Source organism: Mirounga leonina, unplaced genomic scaffold, assembly GCF_011800145.1.
Source record: "Mirounga leonina isolate KUSES-001 unplaced genomic scaffold, KU_Mleo_1.0 Mir_153, whole genome shotgun sequence".
In the NCBI taxonomy this organism is placed as follows: Eukaryota; Metazoa; Chordata; class Mammalia; order Carnivora; family Phocidae; genus Mirounga; species Mirounga leonina.
Genome location: NW_023270387.1, coordinates 10,562,206 through 10,577,821, shown reverse-complemented (window position 1 = coordinate 10,577,821; position 15,616 = coordinate 10,562,206). Strand labels below are relative to the sequence as shown.

At 53.8% G+C, this 15,616-nt stretch overlaps 1 protein-coding gene across 2 annotated transcripts in view; it reads right to left on the bottom strand.

Moving 5' to 3' along the window:
- ZBTB16 (zinc finger and BTB domain containing 16) overlaps positions 1-15,616 on the bottom strand; it is a 187,135-nt gene that overhangs the window by 77,955 nt on the left and 93,564 nt on the right. The gene's annotated exons all lie outside the window — the stretch shown is intronic.

The window sequence follows — 15,616 nt, the reverse complement described above, 5'->3', positions numbered from 1 at the left end:
TGTGTGTGTTTGTGTCTGTGTGTGTGTGTCTCTGTGTGTGTGTCTGTATGTGTGTCTGTGTGTCTCTGTGCCTGTGTCTGTGTCTTTGTCTGTCTGTGTGTGTCTGTGTGTGTTTGTGTCTGTGTGTCTGTGTGTCTGTGTGTCTGTGTGTGTCTGTGTGTGTCTGTGTCTGTGTGTGTCTGTGTGTGTTTGTGTCTGTGTGTCTGTGTCTTTGTGTCTGTATCTGTGTGTGTGTGTGTCTGTGTGTGTCTGGGTTAGGGAACTCCGCATACGCTCCAGAGCAGAATCCTAGGCTGTTTGGGGCTCAGAAGTGAGGGGAGAAAGCCACACGGGCCCTTAGTGTCAGAAAGATGGAGTACTCTGGTGACAGTGACTCTGTCTGCCCCCCCCACCCCCGGGGGCCAGGGGCCAGATCTGGAAGGACAGTTACATGCCGTGCTCTGAGGGGCATGATTCAACGCTGATGAGCAGAAGGCCAGAAGCTCGGCAGGGCCACCCAGAGGACACGTTCAGCTTGGCCAGGCCTCAGCAGCCCCACCAAAGGGCACTGAGAGGCCCCCTCCCAGCTCACTCAGCCCAGGACTTGTGGACGGCAGGTTCAGGCTCCTACCTCCTGACGAAGGTTCTGGCTGAGGGTGAGGTGTGCTGGGAGGGCAGCATGTGTAAGAAAGTTCTACCATAAAGAATCCTCTGCAGGGGGTGAGGGGGCGCCTGGGGGATGCAGTCAGTCAAGCACCCAGACTCTTTTGATTTCAGCTCAGGTCATGATCTCAGGGTTGTGAGATCAAGCCCCGCGTCCAGTTCCATACCAGTTGTGGAGCCTGCTTAAGATTCTCTCTCCCTCTGCCCCCCCTACCCCTCAACCCCATGCACACGTGCTCTCACTCTCAAAAAAAAAGGAATCCTCTGGGAAAAGAAAGACAGCACCCCGCCCCTGACCCAGGAGTTGTGCCGGTCCCATTTACACAGGCCCACACCCCACCCACCCACGACACACAGACCCCGAGAGAGACGGGGAGAGAGAGAGAGAAGGTACCACTGGGGCCTTCTTGCTTGCGGTCAGGTCTTGCTCTCAGCACGTAGGTCACTGATAAAGACGCTGGCCGTGACTCTCCTTTGCCCCCTGGTCAGCTGTCCCCAGACTTCCAAAGCCTGCATCTGTCCCTCACCATCTTCTATTTCAGAGCATCTGACTCTGGACCCCCAAATCTCAATCAATGCAAAATTGACCCAGCAGGGCTCTCCCAGATGTACTGGGTTGTTCCCATCAGGCCCCAAAAGAGGGACCATGAGATCCGGGCCAGTCAGACAGAAATCCCTGATGGATAGCAGCCTCCCGATAGATCTGGTCTCTGGGCCTTTGTCTGTCCTCGGCTCATGTTAATGAAGGCAACTGAGGAAGACTCCAGCAAATCAAAAGTTTCAGGGAATTCTCTCCTTACCTGGAGTTACCTTGTTACTGAAAATGACTGTGGCCTTGCATAATTACTCCAACAAAATACTCACTGCAGCCGCCAATGAGCTCCTGGTGCTCAATTAGTTCGTAATAGTCAGTGAGAGATGCCGGGGCTTAATCCAACTACCCCAGAAGACTTCTTAACCCAACTACCTAATGGAAAGTTTAGAACTTGCTTTTTTTTTTCCTTTTCCCTTTCCCGGGCAAGTGGAAGAATTCCAATCAAAATGGGATGGTTGGGGGGGAGGGGGAGGGAACATGTTAACTACAGGGGGAATGTCTAGAAGAGACCTCTTTGTCAGGTTGAATCCTGGAGAGGGTCCAACTAAAGGAGCAGCCACCTCTCTCCCCCACTGGCTTCCCACCTATGGGGACAGCTCCTGCCACCTTCAAGAAAGGCATAAGGTAGGCTGCTGGGGTGCTGGTCCTCCGTGTTCCTTCGCTTCCCTTGAGGGCAGCCAAGCCTCTGACCTCATCCCTACCAAAGCACAGCCCTTTAGACTATGTGTCCTCAACCCAGGCTTCGGGGGAGCCCTGGGCACTCACAGCCTATCTTAAAGGGGTTCCTCTACTGTCGTGAGAGAAATACAGAATACTATGGATCTGTGTCCAATCCGAACCTCACTTGCATATTTGTGTCTGTTCTGTGGATACCTCAAAATGGCGGGACCACCTGAGGTGTCAGCTTCTCATTTTTAATGCAAGATTTCTCAATCCGCAGCTCAAGGACAGTCATAACATCCTTAGAACCCTGAGGATTCTCAAGTACAAGAAACTAGGCTCCAGACCTCCTCAAGACTGCTGTGGACAGAGAAGGAAGGAGAGGAGAAAGGGGGCGGAGGGAGAGGAGGAAAAGGGAGAGGTGCCTGCCTGGCTGGCTCTCCCTCGTAGAAGTTCTTGCTTCATCTTGTCCAGAAAAACAGGCCCCTCGCCCACCACGAAGCGCCATCTGGACATTCCAGCAGGAAATCAAAATCCCACAGCCCTCCCTCCTGAAGCCATTCCTCATCACCCTGGTCCTTGGGAGTCTCTCCCTCCCATACACCGCAGAACTTGCTCTTTCCCCCCTTGTGGGGACGGTGGCTCACGTCACCTTCTCAGTCAGGCCCATAGCCCCTTGCGGGTAGGGACCCCGGCAGCAGCCGCTCTGTTCTGCCATGGTTTGCTAACCACTGGCCCTCAGTGGGTACCTGCTAAGTGATGAATCCATTCATGAATGATTCCCCCCAAAAGAAAGCCACGTGTAGTGACCCAGAACAGTGAGAGGGGTTCCTCTACTGCCTAGCCTTCGGCATCTGGTTCCCATTTGGTTAACGTTTCCGTCCCCAGAGAAGGTTCCAGCATCCACAGTGGGGGCCTGGGGAAGATAAGGTTGTTGAAGACCAGATGTAACGAGCTTCATGCCAAGTGGTCTAGTTTCACTAGACAGAATCCAAGAGGTCAGGGAGGCCACCATCTCCCTGACATGCCTGACCCCAAGACACAGTCTGAGGACTAGTGACAACCCAAGCCATCGGAGCCCCCACATTTCTGGGATGCAGCACCAGTCAGCTGACCCTTTCAGTCCTGACTCAGCATCCCAGAGGGCCTCCCCGCCAGAGCACAGCTCCCAGTTGGGTTGTCGTGCAGGAGGGACCCCAGGCAGCTCTCGGGTCCTGTCCCTCTTCTCCGTGTGGATGGCGTTGGGAACATGACATGACCAAGTTCTCGCCTGGTTAGGAGGGCCAAACACTCACCCCCGGGGTTCTCTAGCGATGCTTCCAGAACCACCCGACCCCCAGCCCCATAAGGCAATGGGGAGGAATAATGGTCCCAGGGGCAGTGCGGCTCAACATGCGACTCCAGCAGAGCAGGAAGAGGCTAATAAGCCACCCACCTGCTCCTGGTGGTCCAGGTAGAAGGCCGAGAGTAGTAGCCAATGACTGGGCCACCCCACCCCACACCACCCCCAGGATCCTTAGGGACGGGACCTTACCGGCTCTCCCCATCTCAGCATCCCAGGCTCTGAGACCCTGCTTATCCCCACACACCAAAAGGTGAGCATTGGAACAGGTACAGCAGTGTGGTGTGCTAGAAAAGCAAGAGTGTGGTATGCTAGAAAAGCAGGCGTAGGGGTGGGGGTGGGGGGCAGACAGCCCTGGCTCTAAATCCAGCCCTGCCACTTCCTGGCTGTCTGACCTGATGCAAGTGACTTCAGCTCTCGAAGCCTTCGTGTCCTCCCCTGCAAAACAGAATCAGCCTACCCACGCTCCAAAGTCAACGCAGGACATCTGAGCTCAGACATACAGAGCACCAAGCACTGTGCCCGAAACCCAGCAGGCCTTCGGTAACGTGCTTTTCTCTCCTTCCCTTGTCCCTACCATCCATCCTGAGCCATTCACTTATTCACCAGATCTTTACTGAGAGCCTGCAATGTGTTTGACCATGGGGACGCAACAGAGCGTGCTACCACTGAGGTTTTGCCTCCATTCCTGGTCTGGTCATCCAGACTGCTGAGTCCCAGGCCTGGAAGGAAGGAGGAGGGAGCTTCAGAGCTATTCCCTCCCAGACACCGATCCACACACTCACCTACTCACCCGCTAGTTTATTCAAAAAAATGACTGAGTTATAACCGCCATGCAGGTTGCTCTGCTAGGTAGTAAGGGGATGTGGAAATAAATCACAGGTTCTCAAGAAGCTCAGTGTCTAGCAGGCAAAAAAGGACACGCAAATAAATAGCTATGACACAAAGAAGGTGACAGGTGCCATAAGAGGGGGTAGATAAATGGCTCTGAGCAATCAGATGGGGGGGTGGCCTCTTGTCCTGCCCAGACAGACACATCCTATAGCGAGCCGGCTGACTTTGAAAAGACAAGAGAAAAAGGAGCACTCGCCGGCTGGCACCATTCCTAGCTCGGGAAACGGGCAGGATCTATTTAAAAAGACTAGAGGCAGGTTAGAGCCTTTTCTGGCAATTCCCAAACTCATGCTTCCTCGAGCTGGCTGGGTAGCTGGACAGCACTAACCCTGTCAAAATCCTACAGATCTTTAAAAAAAAAAAAAATCATTTAGCTGTTGCCAGGATGATAAAAGAACCTTGCCATTCAAAGGGAGGGTCCACACAGGGCAGAAGGTGGGGCTGGAGGGGGAGAGGAGGAGGGGACAGGGAAAAAAGGGGAACGCCCCCCAAATATGGATCAGGGCGACCAGTGAAGAAATTTATGCATTGTTGTTGCTTTACTACCTAATTAATTCAGTAATTTCAAAAAACAATTTTATTTATGTTCCATTTACCACATCAAAAGTAAAAAAAAAAAAAATTCTACTGATGCTAAAATAATACCTCAAGGCATCTATTTTTAATCACTTAAAAAAAGGGGGGGGGGAGGGTGGAAAAAAAAAGCAGCTCTGGTTTCTATACAATCTCTCCCGGGCAGACCACCAGCCCTCAGAGAGGGAGAGGGAGAGAGAGAGAGAGAGAGAGAGAACACAGCCAAGCCCTCTCTGAGAGCCTTCCTGGCTGCTCAAAACCGAGCTTGTCAAAAAAAACAAATCCATAATGGCCCGAGGCTCCTCTCCAATCTATTTTCTGCTCAGCTGGTTTTAAATGAAGTTATTATGAGTCATTAAAACACCCGCAAGCCAGTGGAAGTCAGCCAATTACAATTTTAAATTTAGCCCGTTCTCTGCCCCATTCTCTTGTTTTCTTCCTCTGCCCACAGAATGCCGCTGCTGGTACTTCTTTCCCTCCCTTCCTTTACCCAAAGTGGAAGAGACAGTTATGAAAATGCAGAGTAGTGCACGGCACGCAGAATCATTCACATGAAACTCACATTATTAAATTAAAAAATGCAAAACATCAGCCCCCTCCCAAAGTCAGCCCACGTCCCCTCACTGGCCCACCGGATTCCTCAGAAACTCCAGACTCAGCCCTAGAGGGCACGGGGCTATTTTTAAAATGAAAAGGTTCCTCAGTGGGGTCCTGTTGAGAAACATGCCCATCCGTCACACAGCCACCGACGTGCTTGGGGCTGAACCCGAGAGGGGGAAACACACCACCACCATTCAAGAATTCATAACAAACACTGAAGTTCCAATTCAGAGGTAACACGGGCTTTGCAATCAAGCATGAATGTCGGTGGAAGTCACTAGATATGATGAGGAGCTCATTTAGTTTTTAAATCTGCAAGGTAATGGTCTGTGCGGGGCCATCACAGCAAAGGAACAATTTTGAGTATTTCCTGTAAACGCTTCTTCTCAATCTCTTTTTTCTCCCATCCACAAGCACGCGCACGCACGCACACAAATGCCCCTCATTTCTGGGAACCTAACTGTAGCTTCTGCGCACCCTCCAAGGAGTAAATAGTGTCCTTCCCAAGGAACCATCCCATCCTACTTTCTCCATTGACCCTAATGAACTGATGAGTCTGGAAGCTCCAAAGAGGAGACTCCCAGACCTTTATGTATACTTCCCATCACCTCCAGGACCCCTCACCCCCATGGCTCCTCCCAAGACACACACACACACACACACACACGCTCACAAGCATGCACGCACCCGTGTGCACCGTAACAGAACCAGCGCCCTGCCCCAGGCGACACAATTCTACTGCCCAGGGAAGCAGGAGAACCAAAGCCACAGACCCAAGCAGATGGCTGTCAGTGGTTGTCCTGTCATTTCACGGACGGTGAGGGCCAGTTTGGAGGCCAGGATGCTATCATGTGCTTTGATCTCCCTGGTGGCGCTGCGTGAGTGGGACTTACTGTCTGTCCCCACGCACCAGCCTCACCGAGAAGAGAACATGAAATCCACAGAACACGCAATCCAGGCCCACTGGGACCAGAGGCCGTTTACCAAAGGCAGGAGGATCTGTCCTGACCCTTGTGGGAATGCAAACGTGAGGACTGTGACCATGGCTGCCACGCTCGGGGTGGGGGGGGGGGAGGAAGGTCCCCAGAACGGAGTAGATGTCACCCTCCTTGGCCTTATATTTGAATCTCCCTACTCCACTGCTCCAACTGTGGGGTCTTCAACCAGCAGCTCCTCCCGGCAGATCAAAGAAGCCCGTCCTCCCTGGAGTGAGTAACGCTGAGTGCTCGCTTCGGCAGCACGTGCATGAAAATAATGCTGAGGCCACAGCCCCTCCCTGGCACCAGCCCATTCCCCGGGACGGGTTCTCACACTTCAAATCCCTCATCTTCTCCAGAGAGACGGCTCCCAACATTGTGTAAGCCCCAGGCCCCACCAAGCCCAGATCTACCCCAGAAACACGAACACGTCAGCAACACGGTCTCTACTTTCTCCACGAATACTTACCGAAAGCCCTCTGCGGACCAGGCACGACGCCAGGTCACCAGTGCGTGAGGGTGCCCAGCGGGCACTGCACCCAGGTGCCTGGGACAGACCCCCATAAGCACAGCGCCAGCAAGACGTGCTTCTCAGTAACAACGTCCCATATGGACCTTGCAAAACCAAACCCTGCTCACCCAGCGGCCCCTGCTCAGCTCAACTTGAGAAAACACCCGGGGACCCAGGAGGAGCAGAAGCAAAGCCAGAGAAGGCCCACGCTGCCCCCCGAGAGGCCAGGCCAGGAGCCACAAGGTCCCAGATTCTGGGAGCACCCTCTGGGAACTCGCTCAGGAGTCCTCCCCAGGCCTTCTGGGCCCGTGGGACATTTTGTTCCCCACCCTAACCCCACCCAACTTCCAAGTTAAGAAGCTTTGAGGAGTGAGAGAAAGAGAGACACCAACCAAGATGGATGGAGACAAAGATGAAGCCTGAAGAAGGACACAGAAAATACAGAGGAGCATCAGGACAGGGCTGAGGCCAACACAGATGCCAGGACAGGGACAAAGAGATGGAGTGAGAGGAGACTGGGGGACAAGGAAGGAGAGAAGACAGCCACACTGAAACACAGCCTCCTGCCACCACAGGGAGCCCAGAAGAGGGTGCTGAGAAGGACTGCCAGGAGCAGTGCAGTGGGAATGGCCGGCCAGCAAAATGCACCCAGGCCCAGGGGCTGGAGGGCCGGGCCTGAGGGCCATGGAGGACAGCAGTGACCCTCCGCCTGCAAAGCCTAGCAGGGGGCACGTCTGGCAAGCAAAAGGCAGGTGACGGGGCCCTAGAAATAGGAAAGTGGCATTGCCTTGGGGTGGACCCCACGCCAACATCCCACTCCACCTACAACCCCAGCATCTAGTCGTCCTCAGACCAAAGCAACGGCCAGCAAAACAGCTCCGAACTTAGGAAGGACGGAAGAAGCAGGGGAGAGAAAAGGAGAGAGGAGGAGAATAAACAGGAGACAGACAGGGAGCCCCCGCATCCACCTCTCGAGGGGCATTCACTTCCCCCCGAGGAATAGCATCACCCAGCCTGGCTACAATATCATAGGGTGGTGGGAGGGGGTGTGGGGGGAGAAGCCACCCTATTCTGGGGAGCGAAAAAAAAATCAGAGACTGAGAGAAACACACACACAGAGAGAGAGAGACACACACACACACACACAGACACAGAGGGAGAGAGGGGTTATTACATAATTTCCACTTTCTTTCCTCCACCCTTAAAGTAATGTTCTATCTGACAGGCTCCTCTCCGAGGGGGGAGAAATGACAAATCCAATCCAAAATTCAACAGCCTGTGTTCTGTTCGGAGAGCACAGAGTGTACTGTACAGCCCATAAAACTCCAAACAGCCTCCAGACACTGCTGCAATCGTCCTCCATCAAAACACTTTGTCTTGCATACAAAAATAAGATACAGCGCTGAACGGAATACAAAATCAGCCCATTACAGTACAGGGAGACTGCTACTTAGCAACGAGGGGGCTCTAAAGCCTCAGTGCTCTACAGGAAGCAAAATCTGTCGAGCCTGTTGGGCAAATGATAAACATTAGCAGTATTAAAAAACACAAAAGCCATGTAAATGGATAGACATAATGTGGAAGCGAATTTATAGAATAGATTGGGATGGGGGACTCGGGCGGAGGGGGAGAGGCTGAGATCCAGAGGGGTAGCTGCAACGAGCTTCCCAAACCCCTGCAAGGCACCATATGGAGACAGAGACATGTGTATTTGGGGGGGAGGGATATGTGAACCCCTCCTCACACAGGGTCTGTGGGTGCAGGGCAGGGAGAGACGTGGCAGAACGCTGTTTAATACAATGACTTGCAATGAACTTTGCGCACTTCCTCTGTGGGGCTGGCCCGACGTGCTGTCTTCAGGGCTGGGGAGCCCGGGCACGCACACCCAGCAGCCCCGAGGTGGACAGATGTGGGGCTTTACCTGCCCCAGGGGCATCACACCCAGTGCTGTCACAGGCCCTGTCACTGGCTATAAACACAAACCCTAGCCCCCCCCCCCAAAAAAAAAAAAAAAAAAGTTAAAAAAAAAAACCCAGACAACAAAACCAAAAGCACCCCATCTGGGCTGGAAAAATCAGTATATTTCATCAGGTAAAGGGGAAAAATACTCTGGCTGTGAATCAGCAGCAGGGTTTCGGATCCCAGCCAAAACAGGAGCTAAAAAGCAAAACCATATTCTTCTGGTCTCCATTTAGGTTCCTGAGGCAGAACGCGAGAAGGGGTGGGGGTGGGGGGGTGGTGAGGAAGGGGGCAGAGCGGGGGAGAAATGTATTTTTCATCAGCCAGTGTATAATTTATAAACAGCATTAAACAGTTTTTGTTTTCTTTCTCCTCTCTCCCGTGGATGGGCTTGGACAGCAGTCAAGCCGGCATTAATTTCTGCTTTGGGTACAGTGTGTTCTTGGAGGCACATCTGCAAGCGATCATAAACTCTCTGGAATGCTGGCAGAACATCTAGGCCTGCCGGCAGGCCAGTGACGACACCACTCTGGGAAAAAGTTCGGGAAGCAGGCCAAACTCAGAGCAGGGAGGGGGGAGAGAGAGAGGGAGAGAGAGAGCAGAGTGTTCGGGAGCGAGCTGGGGAAAGTAGCTGCTTTTCCCCTCTTCCCCTCTGTCTGCACCCCATCACCCATGCAGCCCGAAGGGAAGGCAGGTGTCCCATCCCCCCCCCCGCCACCCCCACCGAGCCACTCCTGGCTCTGCGCCTCTGTGCTCTGAACCCAAACCTCCACGGTGCCGGCCTCTGACAGCGTGTTGAGGGAGATAAGGCACCTAAGGAAGTTTCTTCTGGGTCATCTCCTGGTTTAGCCCGCTGGCATGGAGTGAACCTGAAGAACGGACCGGGACATTCACTGGGGAGGAGGCAGAGAGGGGATGAACTGGCCAGGGGTCGGACCTGCCTGGATAACCCCCAGTCTCGTGCTCAGAGGTGCCAGAAGCAAGCGGCAGGTCCTGAGAGGCCACCTTTAAACCCTAAGATGCCTCTCTCATCCTCAGAATGGGGACCACGCCTCGTCACCACAGGGAACTTCCCAGCTACCATGCTTCCCCGTCTTTAGGAAGAAGGACCCTGAACCCCAAAGCTAAGTGTTCCAAAAAAGAAAAAAAAAAGGAACAAGGACAATCCATAGATTTTTGACATCTCATAACTTCTTTCCCTTCCACTGGATCAGGACAGGGGAAAGCATGAAAAAGCTAATCTGGTTTCTGGCCCCAACCCCTCCAGCCCTTTTCCTGCCAGACGGATGACCCAGGCCCCCGATGATATGCCCTGGCCACCCCATGCTGCCGCTGGAATCAGAAAATCCATCAGCCAAAGACCGTCCGTATTCCTTCCCGGTGGCTCTGATATGGGGAAGAGACAGGTACCAGGGGAGTTTTCTCCCAGCCACGGCTCCCAGCCCCCGAAGAAAGGCAGGAGGGTTGAGTACAGGGGACCGACCCCTGGCAGGACTGGACTCCCAAAGAAAGGCCCCCCTAACCAGGGCTAGAGGCATGGGCCTGTCTATCCTCCAACCATGCCCCAAGATCGTCAGGCACACCGCTTCTCCAAGGGGGTCCAAGAAATCCTATACTCCAGGCTGGTGTACATCAAAAAGCCCACAGTCCTTCCTTGCCGGGAAAAAAAATAACCAAGTGTCACTCCCTCGTTCAATCCTTCAGTGGCTCTCCAGTGCTGCAGGTAAATGTGGGGTACTCAAGGCCCCCACAATCCTGCCTCGTCCCTCCCCTTCCAAAGCCTGCCCTCCCTCCCCTGACCTAGCCTGCACACCCCAGCTACCACGCATGTTGCCGTGGTGGCCTGGACCTCTCCGCTACCAGTTCCTTCCAAAAAGTCCATTCTCGGCAGCCATTTTAAGTTCTGCCACCCTCTAGAAGGGACACCCTCCCCCCCGCCCCCCACCCCGGGGGGTTCCTCCTAGAATTCTTTCCTGGTGCTTTGTGCACAATACTGTCTTTGATCATGACTTTATAAGCAAGTATCTCCTACTGGACGTTAAGCTCCTCGAGGGCAGGGATGCTGTAAGCTCTCTCCAGGGCTAAGTACACAGAACCTGAGGCACACTCAGTGCTGGCTGCAAAAATGAATGACACCCCCAGAACAGGGGCAGGCCACAGAAACATGTGAACCTCTAAATAGCATGGAGTCAAGTCAAAAACAGGAGCAAGCCGTTCTGGGTGTGCTCACTTCTAATCCACCAGTACTGGAGCCAAGCTGTGGGAAATCCTACCTCATGGGAAACCTCACACCAGCAAATCCCAGAACCAACCCGAGTCACCGCCTGGGTCTGGGGTCTCCGCATGCACATCCCAGAGCGAGGAATCGCCACTTAAGTGAGAACGAGGAGTGACAAGGAGACAGCAAGTCGTAGATGCTTTGGGACCAATTCCCACAAGGGATGGGGCTGCATAGGGTGGGGATGGAGACGTCAGAGTGACCCTAGGATGCAGAGGGGCTCGGATGCCTGCCCCGCTCGCTGCCACAATGCTGCACTCCACGTTCTCATTCTAGAAGGAGCAGCTTTGCAAAGCATCTCAGGTGGTCACTCTTCCACTTGACCACGTCTTTTCCCAAACCCACCTCTGAGAATGCAGGGCGTAGCCGGATCAGTCTCATTAGTTAATGAGTTAGGTTATTGTTTGTTAATTTAAACTTATTGTTATCATCAGGTATATCTCATAAACACTTGATTAGTTAACGCATTCAAATCGAAATAAAAACTTCAATTAAACTGAACATTCACTACTACCATTTAGGGTCTGAAAAAAAAGAAAAAAAAGAGAGCGAGAGAGAGAGAGAGGAAGAGAAAGAAAGAATCGTCTCCAAGAAGGGCCTCCTCCAGGGCAAACTTCTAATTAAACAAATTGTCCATTTCAACACAATGAAAACTGATTTAGGAGCGTAAATTTAGTATTCGAGTCACTGAAAATAAAACCTCACATCGTCAGCCTCGTACAGGCCGATTTCCTTGCACAGGGAAATGCAGAGGACAGGCAGACAACGTGAGAAAGGGGGCCGAGCCCAGAAGGAAGGACGAGCAAGAGCGTTTCACCCGTTCCCAAACAACATCTCCGCAAATTCAGCGTGGCCTGTTCTCAAGCACCGAGAGACTCCGGTCTTGCCTCCTCCTCCACCCCACCCCTACCAGAGGAGAAAAAAGAAGAAATTAATCGTGTATGATGACAAACTTGGCTCAGCAGTCACTGTACACACTGCACCCACAAGGCTGGCTCCCTGCCAGGCCTGGCCCCGAGCCAGAACTACAATAACAAACACAGGCCACGCCAGCCAAGAGGGGGTGGGGGCAGCCAGCTCGCCGAGCAAGGAAGTGAGCGGGGAGCACCCGTTCAGCTCCTCCGAGCAGTAGAAAACAGAAGGAACGTACCTGCCCGAGGGCAGCAACAACTCTTCGGGGAAGCCAGGGGCATCGCGACCCACACCCAGATCCCAGGCTCACTCCTCCAGGGCCTGCCCCTTTAAAAAAAAAAAAAAAAAGGGTCCCCAGGGTTCTGGAACACCGATTGTTCTGTCAGGGCTCTACAGGGCAGTTCCAACCCTGGGCGACGGTCTGTAAAGTGGGTCAGCACTGCACACCCTCAGGGGCCGTGCTTGCTGTCGGCTCCCACCAGCGAGCCTTCCAAACCCAGCGGCAAGAAAATCTCGCGTCATCTCACCGAGGTCGCCTCTGAAACATCCCAGGGTTCTGTTATCGTGCCCCTGGGAGAGGAGTCAGAATGTGCAGAACCCTGCTTCTGCCTTGGCATCCGAGAGAAGGCCTGGCATGGCCGGCCCAGCCCTCCAACCCCGACCCCCCGGGGGCCGTCACTGCTTCTCAGGGGGTGCGAACAGCTCAGGAAGTGGTCTAGCCTCTCTAAGCCCTTGTTGCTACTTTCTTTTCAAGACATCCCAGCACGGGGGTGAGAGGTATGCGGGAAGACAGAAAGCAGCCGGACAGAACCGAAACATCCGAGTCTAAGAAGGCTATGAGCGACCTGCAAAGGTGAATTAAAGCACGATTATGACCCTCACACCTCCCCCGTCACCAAATCCTCTTTTCCAAGGGCTTGGCAAGTGCGTTTCAGAGAGGCAAGTCACTCGGCACAATCAGATGTCAGTATCGAGTAAGAGAGGTATGGAGAAGAGCGCCTAGGGAGACAGGACCCAGCTCCCCAAACTGCCGGGGCATCAGACTGAGGCCACAGGACCCCGCAGTGGCATCTCAGCCAGGACGGGAGTGCACGTCCTCAGGCAGCAGCTGGCTCCAGAGGGGGGGTGCAAAGCCACTCACCTGGTCTGAACTGGGGGCTCTGGGCCCCCCCGCACATGTGCAAGTGATGCCGCCCCCCTCTGCCGCTCTCACTGGCGCCCCCCCCCCCGTGGCTGAGATTGGCTCACCCACAGCCAATACTGGCCGGGGGGGCGGGCGGGGGCTCCTGGCTGCCCCCCAGTGAACCCCTGGGAAACAGTCTACACCATTCCTATTGCAGGAGGGACCCAGCGGGAGACTGGAGCTCCCCTGACACGCTCCCCCAGCTGCGCTTGTTCATCCGACTCCAGCAATGTGCCCAGCAATGTGCTGCACGTAACGGGGACAGACCCTGGCCCTACTGGCTTACAGTCTATCAGGGGAACAAAGCGAGAGGGAAATTCTATTTACGGAGAGCCAATCACGTGCCAGGCCCAGGGCTAAGGTCTGATGTGAGCCTCACAATGTCTCTGAGGGAGGGTTAAGTGCTGCCATCTTACAGATGAGGATACAGAAGAGCTTATGTTTCTTGCCCAAGACCACGTACATGGTCAGGAGGTAGGTTTCCCAATTTCTATCCCTGACTCCAAGTAGGGGAGATGGGGCACGTCCATAAATAACCAGAGCACAAAGAGGAAAGACTGTGCCCAGAGAGCTTCAGATAAAGACATACGGACACCCAGAAGAAGGCATGACAGCTCCCGGCTGAAGGTGGGGAAGGATGAAGGATGGCATTGCATAAGGGCCCTTAGACAATCTGGCAAGACTAGGGAAGCGTTATTCCAAGCAGAGGGACTAGGCTGAACAAAGCCACAGAGCTCGGAAAGCAAGCTGTGGCCGGCTACACAGAGCACAAACCAACAAGTAGCTGAGTCTGGCTAGAGCGCTGGACTCAAGGAACAAGTAAGGAGAAAGGATGCTCACTGGTCCAAGTTCCGGCGTGGGCCCTTGCTTTAACCACAGGCTGAAAAGTGCATTACCCGCATGGAAGTGTCCAGCACCACAGTGAGAGGCCACACAGGGGCCCGCAGCAGGGAGTACATAAAACGCAAGACCCCCTCTCTGCACTTGGGGGGTGGCCAAGCTGGCTGGCAGTCAGCTCTGAAACCCCACACTGAACCCCAAATGACCTACTATACTGAAGGGAGGCAAAAAGATACAAGGTGCATGTTCTAAAAATTGAACAAAAGGAGTCCATGAGTACCAAGCAGATTCCGGACACAGGGGGTTCTGGACTCAGGACTCCAGGCCAACGTGGGAGAGGTGGGTAGGATGAGGATGGTGTAGGGGAACAAGGTGTGGGAGTGGGTGACCCCCCAGGGAGGAGGAACGGAACAAAGGTGTGGGGACCGATTATACATGCTGAGACAGACAGCCACCTCACAGGGCACAATCCTCAGACCTGGAAGGGAGAAGGATGGAAAGCAAGAAGAGGTTTGGGAACTTTAGGAGGCACCCTGAAGGCCAGGGAGAGAGCATCCCACGCCGTGCAGAGTCACACAGGCTTTGCAGCAAGACTGTGGTGGGCTGAAGCATGAAAAGCGGCAAACAGCACTTGCAAGACTGTCTGGGCAGTGCGACGGCAGATGGCAAACAGCCAGCCAGATAGAAGCTTCTGGAGTAAAGTGATGGGAACATGCCTCAGGGTCACAGTTGCGGAACTGGGGAAGAGGAAGGTGAAGCAGAGGCAGTCAACATTTCCTGACCACCACCTGTATGCCAGGGTGTGTATGCAGAGGCCTGTGACATACATTCTGTCACCGGATTCTTTAGAAAACTGATATGGGCTAGCTAGGCAACACCTGTTCCTCACTGATGCAGAAAACGGGGTTTGGGTGACAGATCAGCCAAGTGTCAGATACAGACAAGGTTTGAACACCTGCCCAGCCCCAAAGCCCACGCGCATTCCACAGATGCTGTAGGGCTAGGCGTGGGAGGCCACGCGGACCAGGACAGCGGAGGTCAACACGTGACCATAAGGAGATGGCCCTCACCTCTCCCTCAAAATAGGACTCCAAGGCTGAAAGGCAAGGGCATCGGAAGAGAGTGCTGGCCCCATAGGGAAGTCTGGAGGCCTCTACAACTGAACGCAGGTGACCCCCTCGCCTCAAAGCAGCATCATTAGACCTGGTGTGTATCCTACCCTCCACCAAGATTACCCGGGCAGGCTGGATGTCAGGTGCTTGTCCACTTCCCACGCCTCACGGGGCAGAGCAGCTTTGCCCAAACACAGGCGTAGCTCCCTGCAGCCACAGAGCCGACCCCACTAGAAACGGATAAATCTAACTTGCAAAAAACAGCACGCTGTAACTAGTCGGTGTTCCAACCTTTCTCGATCTATTAAAGGCTCCTGTATAACGAGAACCCAAGAGTCAGATTCATTAGCCCTCGAGAACCGAATGATACCACTGTCGTGCTGATGGAACTGTCATCTACTTTGGAAAGTCCATCACAGAGGGCACTGGGTGCCCACGATGCCCTGGGAAACCCAAGAGAACACGAGGATGGGTTGGTGCAGACAGTCACACCATCAGGATGGGCCCTCTGCTCCAAGAACCTGGAGGGGAGCATCCA